Raw genomic sequence first — 7,989 nt, 5'->3', positions numbered from 1 at the left:
GAAGAAAACAACAACAACTGTGCCTGATGTTATTCCAAAAGTCATTATGATTGAAAACAATGTTCTCTGTGGGTCACGTTTTCTATCGGCTCAGTTGTCACCGGTGTCACAGGTTTTATGGCCTTATGGGGTGTCAACCTAGATTCCATTTCGATGATCATCCTGGTGGTGTGCATTGGCTTCACTGTCGACTTCTCTGCACATATTCCATATGCGTTTGTTTCGAGCAAAAAATCGACAGCCAATGAGCGGGCAGTTGATGCATTGTTTTCTCTGGGCTATCCGGTGCTACAAGGAGCTGCCTCGACAATAATAGGCGTACTCATTTTGGCTGCATCCAAGAACCACATCTTCAGGACCTTCTGTAATATCATGTTCCTCGTTATGATTTTTGGTTTGGCTCACAGTATCATCTTCAGTGTTTCTGACCCTACTGTCCTGCAGTTCAAACAAAACTAAGAAGAAAACAACAACAACTGTGCCTGATGTTATTCCAAAAGTCATTATGATTGAAAACAAAAGCACGGCATACGATAATTATGCATTTACTAAGGACAATTCCCACTTGTGTAGACAAACTGTTAAAACACAGAGTACTCAAATATGTTTTATTCCAAATAATAAGATGCCTTCAGGTTGGTGCCGTGACCCGGACTGTCCATAGAAACTGAGTGTACTTTTATTATGTAAATAAAATAGTCTGTATTCTTTAGTTTCTCTGTGATGTTAGGTTACATGTTCTTATCAGGTTCATTTAGCAGAGAAAGTGAGTATTGTGTATTGACACAAGTTGAAATGTATTATTTTTTATTTAAATATTATATATATATGTGTATTTTTATATAAGCTATAGCAACATCAAGTACAAATCCCATATGTACTGTCATCCTAGGTCCCAGTGGTTTATACATTACTTCTTGCACATTTCGCAACACCTTCAAAGTGAAATGTCCAGTGTGTGTCACGTATAGTTTTATCTGAAATAAATTAACGTGAATCTGATATTGTCAGGCACTCAGGGTTCTGTCACTTTGGTCTAGTTTATTCATGGCTTTGTTTTCATTGGAATGCGTGGCTTCGAGTGTGCTCTCTTGTCTGCGTGCCTTGTTTCTTGTTGGAGAGTGGTGTTCGGATCCTGGCACTCATGTCTTGTTCAGTTTTGGTTTCGCGTTGGGTCTGTGTCACGTTTTGTCCTGTGCTTGGGTTTTTCACTGGCTGTGTGCGTTCATGTTGTCATGTTTTGTGTGAATACGTGGCTTATGAGTGTTCTCATTAGCTGAGTGTTCATGTCTAGTTTTGTTCAAGCACATGGCTTGTGATTATTTTGCTGGCCATGTGCTTGTGTTTTTGTTTTGTGTGAGTGCATGGCTTTTGTTTTGTTTGTTTCTGTGTGCCATGTGCTCTCATGTCTATTGTCTAACCTCACCCAATTTGGTTCAGTTGCCCCACCTGCTGTCCCTCATTACCCTCCTTGTTTGCTCCCTATTTATTCTCCTTGTGTTTGCAGTCCTGTGCCAGTTCATTGTCAAATGTTCCCCTGTTGTTTCTTGCTTGATCCTGTCTTGCCTTGCCGTGCTGTGCCCTGTCCTGGCCTGCCTGCCTGTTTTCCCCCTCTGGTAGTTTTTGTTGGTTTTTGTTTTATTTTTACTATTAATAAAAGCCCTTCATTCCTGCATCACTGAGTCCTCATCTCATCCCTTCACCCAACCCTGTCAGATATATTATGTTTGTTGTTGTACGTGTCACGACAGTTTGGAAATTAAAGGTCTGGTGACTGGCGCTGAAAGGTTAATGCTCTATCACACTGAAAATAACGCAGCACCTAAACTAAGCCCTATCGTAAACCCAGTGTTGGGAAGGTTACTTTGGAAATGTAGCAGATTACAGATTACAAGTTACCCTATTTAAAATGTAATAAGTAGTGTAATTGTTTCAATTACTTTATTAAAGTAATGTAACTAATTACATTTGATTATTTTTTTATTACTTTTCTAAATTACTAACGAATGTTTTAAACTATTAATCATTTTCAAACATTTAATTTTAAAGCACAGCACTGGAACACATTTTTATCACTCGCCATGGTGGCAACTCTCAGACAGGTTATATGGATTGATATAATGGGTGGTTTTGACGTGGTGCACTGGAAATTCAAACAAGAACCAAGAAAAGCATCAGAATAGCATTTCTTTACTAAACAGCCTTTAAATGGCAGGAGGCACTGTGCACATCAAAAACAGGCAAAGCAACAAAATAATATTATTCAACATATATTTTACTGAAAATATTCAGATGTAACCCCATTTGTAATGATTAACATTTTCATAAGTAACTGTAAATTTAACTACACATTTTTTCTCAGTAACTGTAAACGATTACAGTTACATTTATTTTGTAATTAAATTACGTAATGGCGTTGCATGTAACTAGCTACTCCTCAACACTGACATAATCCTAACCAAGAGTGTTAACAAAAGCAAATGTGAAAACAAAGTATTTGCTGAACCAATCATGCCATTGTACAGTAGCTTGCTTCTACAAGTCTTCAACTTGACCCTTATTTCATGAGATCCGTTCCCGAGCTCTCCGCATCCCAAGTGCAGTCTGTACCAGGCGAGCTAAAGACTAAGTTTGCCACATCAGAAAGCCATTCATTTGGTTGTATGATAAAAGCACTGAAATGTATTACATTACAAATCATGCGCTATGGTAAAAGTGTCATAATACAGTATTGTACAAGGAACCATGCAAAAATAAGTCTTTATTAATCAATAATCTGCCAAATGTGGAAGCAGTTTTACTGCCTCTAGTGTTCATTTTAGCTGGAAACTGCAGTGAATTGCATCTATAGGTATGTTTTGGAGTTTTGCAAAAATGTAGGAAGAGTAATTTCTCAATGAGTGCATTTACATGCACCCTCATAATGTGATAATAATGGGATTTTGGCACCCTATAGGCTGTTTATTAGTGGTCTCTGCTAAGAAAGCATCATTCATTCAAGCATATCATTGAGAAATTTAAGGATAAAAAATGGACATTAAGAATTACAAAAGTATAAAAGTCAAATTAATCAAGCTTTAGATTAATCTTTAGAAGTTTAAATCTGAATGGAATTGAAATTCCACAAAAAAAGTTAATTTAGAAAAATACTTCTTTAACCCAGGCCATTTGTGTGACTGAAAGGTAAATATAAATCAGCAGCACAAGAATGTTGTCATATGACATAATAAAGATAATGTAAATATTGCAATTTTGTAGTCTGGAATAACCCACGTAAACTCTAGATTATCAATAAACTGGGTGGTTGCTTTAGAAGCTGTCACTTCCTAATCTATAAAAAGGTGGCTATTTGCAAATATGACTGCAGGGCACTTTGCCAGATAGCTTTTGCACACAAACCTAATATTTTACAATAGCAGATACCAGTCATTCCCAGAACAAAACCCTTTAGAGAGTTCTGAAATATAAGAAAGTCCTAATCTGAATGTATCCTTTTTACAAATCCTTTTAAGGCAGGTCAGTTCACTCAGCGGCCAACTTGGTCAGCTATTTCGTACAGCTCCTATCTGTTTGAATCTGCAAAGACTGAAATCTCTGACTCTGTTTGTCAAGATTACTTTTATTCTAGAAGGTCACTGGTAGAAACTAGAAAGTGTATCAATCATTTCAGAAATTAAGACAGAAAGTTCTGTTTACTAAAAGACTGTTTACTAAAACAGAAATAAAAAGGCTACTAACAATATACACTGATTGGTTCTGGTTTCCTAATGTGTACACATTCAGTGAATAGGTTGTTCAATAAAAATTAAACATATTCTACCCCCATGGCTGCCAAATGCACCTGATCAGGTTGTTTATAAGGGTCTGACACATCCCCTCTGTGGCCACACACTCCAGTCACCCCTGGTCTCGCCTGTCTTCTCCCTGCATATGATATGATGACACGCCATAAAACTCCTAAAAAAGACAAAGAAACAGAGGGGAAAAACTCTGACTCAGAGGAGTTTAGTTTTGAAAACCGCATTGAAAACTGCACCTCTATAAAGCAGTCTACACAACAGTGCCACAAGATCATTAATGCATTCATTTTGCTTTGAATGTATTATGTGAGAAGCCAATCGCCTCAGAAGCTCCTCACAACATGTGACAACCTATTAATGCATGCCACCACACACATACATGTCTGTTAAGAGATATATGAGATATATGTTTGTAGAAATTGTTATAGAATGTTAATTGAAATATTATTGTACAAAGAAAAGGTTAGAAAGAGATTTTACAATTTAAAATCATGTTAACTTGCATTTTGTTTGCATCTTGCTGCTTTACCATTGAAACAGTGAGTATTTTCATTTAACTGCACCAAGGACGCCAAAAGACAGTTTAGTTTAAAGAACCTCAACAGATTTAGCCCAAATTTATGGACACAAGATCCTTTAAAAACTCAACCTTTTTGAAAATCTCTAAATAATTGAAAGTGTCGAAAGAGCATGTAAATGAAGGCACTGCTAAAACCATGAATTATAAAATAAAGATCAGAAATATCCAAGAAAATAATATCCTGACCTTTTCCAGACCTGTCAGGTTTATGAAAATTTCCTTCAACCCTAAAAACATTTCTGTAGCTCAAACAGTAAAGCATGTTGCTTAGCATTGGCCATGGCTTCGATTCCCAGGGAAATCAAGAACTTAAATGTGTTCCCTCAATGCAATGTAAGTAGCTTTGAAAAAAAAAAAAAAGCTTCTGTCAAAAACATACATGTAAATTGCAATGCTTAATTCAAAATAAGAGTAAAGTCCCTGTGAAAAATCAATACAGAAAATTCCTTCATATTAACATGGTACATTGGGCCATATTTTTACAGAGTGTATAGGCACCGTTTATATTCATGTACAAAAATAATTTCTTAGCAAAAACAACCAGCAGCTAGTTTAGCATTCCCCTGGCCACAGACGAGCAGCTAGGGGAAATGTAACTGAGAAATTTCCGTAATGCAGGAAATTATATTTTTCAATGAACGTTTTTTTTTTTTAAATAAATGAAAGCAATATAATAAATTACCTACAATGTTCCTTTAAGTATGATCAAACTAAAGACATTTACATTAAGTTCATTTGCACACATTGTAGAAACATGCTTCTTCACATTTGCAGCAGTTGTCATTTGAAATACTAACTAGCTAACTAACTAACAAAAATGCTTTCCTCTGTATTTTACCTCGCTATTTGGCTCTTTATCTATAATTATGAAACACAAAACACTTGATTTGAATACAAGCATGTGTAGTCAGACTTTTGACTCAGAACCTTCCAATTAACTATTATATATATATATATATATATATATATATATATACTAAAATATCACTAGTTGTAACTGCAGTAAAATACAGTAAGATTTTTGGCTGGAGATATAAATCTATAACAACTGTAGATTTATTTTGACTTCAATTTTGTTTGCAGTCCTTTCTAGATGCCGATATTCAAAATCCAAACTGTAATTTCAATTTCAAGATCATTTTAGTATGCTTTACAAGAAAATGCAATTTCAGTCTTTTTTACTTGAAAATTGCATCTTTAATTCAATGTGTTACTTGCCATTTCCTTGAAATGATTTGTGAAATTTCCTACACAAATTTCTTTTTTCCCCCAGCATAAATCAGACTAGTTCTGAAAGTGTCTTTTTTTTTTCTCATGGACATTTTATCATAAACAACACAAACAGCATCTCAGTGACCTCTGACCTCGACTGTCACACAATGGCTCGTGTTCAAATCAAAGGACAGCAGGACACATTAATAATTCACTCATACTCTTCGGGAAACATAGTGACATCAGCGCTCCCAGCATGCCTCAGCGAGCGGGTCAGGTGACCACAGATATATTCTTATAACATGAATCTCATTCGCAGCAGATGAATGAATATTTCATAACCGTCCCTGGAGGTCTGTAGAAAGAACACATGATTCTTTAATGGGATGGGGGCTTTAATGAGTCGTGTGTGGATGATGTAAACGCTCCATCAGCTTCTGCTTTAAGTGCTTCCTGACATCTATAATGTGTTATGAGGTGTTTCGCTTCACAATTAGCAAACAACATCATTAAGAACAAGAAAGTCATCATCATCATCATCAAGTGCGTGGCCCTTTTGAAGCCTCTCTCTCGGGTTTGTTTTACCCTTCAGAATGAGTGGATTTGACTGTTTTATGGCAAATAGAGATAAAAACGGTTCACTTTAGATCTTTCACTACAGAAGTTACACTAAAACAGCTGAAACCTGTGTGTATATATATATATATATATATATATATATATATATATATATATATCCCTTGTGAGACTTTCCCATGTGACAACAAGCCCCTGTTTCCCTTTTTACATAATTCATATCAGGAGCTAACTTATGATTGGATACATGATCAGTATATTATAACAACACCAAATGATATTGTCGGATTGAGATTTATTGATAATGTGCAAATAATTCCATTTATGAACATATGGTTCAGAGACGATGCGGAGCAATGAGGAGCTTTGGTAAGCTCGAGCCGTGTATCTCTGAAGACAGTGATGGCATCACCGATTGTTTGTTCTTACGTGCCATTTCAGTTCATTTAGACGCTTGAGTCATTTGCGCCCCTGACGCACGCGTTTAGATTCCGCTCTGAACATCTCATTGTTTACAGATCTGGATTAAGCGCTAGTGCGGTGATGATGACTCATATTGCACCATGATTCACATCCTAACGCAGTCGCATGCATTCATCCTGTGCTGATCGCTTCACTGCAGTATTTACCCAGTGAGCGACAAGCAGTGCTGCGCACTCGATGTCTCCTCGAAGCAAACAGCTTGTATGTTTAATTCAAGAATTAATGCTTGATTAGTATCACAGCATTGACTTGTATTTAAATCAGCGTAAGGGACCGTTCGCACAGGACGCATTCTTGCGTTCAAACAGCGTGGCGGAGACGCGTTTTGAAACTGCTTAAAACTTGAGACGGCGTCTTAAAACGCGGTGCTGTAAGCGAGACCGCGACTCAGAAGCGAGAACGCGTTCGAATGTGTCTGTGTCAAGACACGTTTTGCGTTCAATACCAAATAGACGGAACGCAACGGGATGGGAAATCACATTATCTCGAGACGCGGTTTTTCGAGCACTATTTTAACTCGGCTGGCGTCTGAAAAAAAAAAAACGCAACAGGGGGACACGACGCGACACAAAGCTACCAAAGTCCGTCTTATACATGTCAACTAACTATTAAAACAGCGCAACGGTGCGAAGCGGAACCGAAGTTACGCTACGTTGGGGTTTTAAAACACGTTTTGAACAGCTGAGGGCGTCTTAACGAGACGAGCTTAGAAATAATAGCGAGACAAGACAACGGCGAAAAACATCCGTCATATTTATGTCATAGACCAACAATTAAAAAACAAAGCAGACGGAAAACAAGAACGCGATCTGTTTATTGTGATAAACAACCATGGCAATTCGTTTTTATTGTTACTTCTCAATACTAGCGCATAATTTAACCCCGACAGCAACGGCGCGTTTATCTCAGCGCAAAGTGTCTTTTAAACAGCGTCGCCCTGTTGACGTTTAAGCAGTAGGCTACGTTTATAGCAGAGCTGTTATAAATGTACTCCTGCCCATCGAGCGTCTATTTTTTACCGAAACCCGAAACATCAATGTGATTTATCGTCGTTTTTTTCGATGTATGTTTTTCTCCTTTCAGCACTGGATAGCGCCTTCAGTTTTACAAACACGCCCTAGGTCTGAGGGTTGTCCCCCTAAAAATACGATTAAAAACCATGCTGTGTATTGTAAATAACAATGTTTTATACTTTAAATAACTTTGTAGGTAGTAAAACAACGCAAACCGGGCAAAAATGCGTTTTAAGTTTAGAAACATTTTGAGTCTCCCTCTCCCTTGCCTCACAGTGCTTTGGTCCAAATGCCTGCTTTCCTCTTTTACATCACCTCAGTTGCC

This window comes from Sinocyclocheilus rhinocerous, unplaced genomic scaffold (assembly GCF_001515625.1).
Source record: "Sinocyclocheilus rhinocerous isolate Xijiao unplaced genomic scaffold, SAMN03320098_v1.1 scaffold1588, whole genome shotgun sequence".
NCBI lineage: Eukaryota > Metazoa > Chordata > Actinopteri > Cypriniformes > Cyprinidae > Sinocyclocheilus > Sinocyclocheilus rhinocerous.
The sequence above is the reverse complement of the archived record's forward strand: the minus strand, read 5'-3'. Positions refer to the sequence as shown.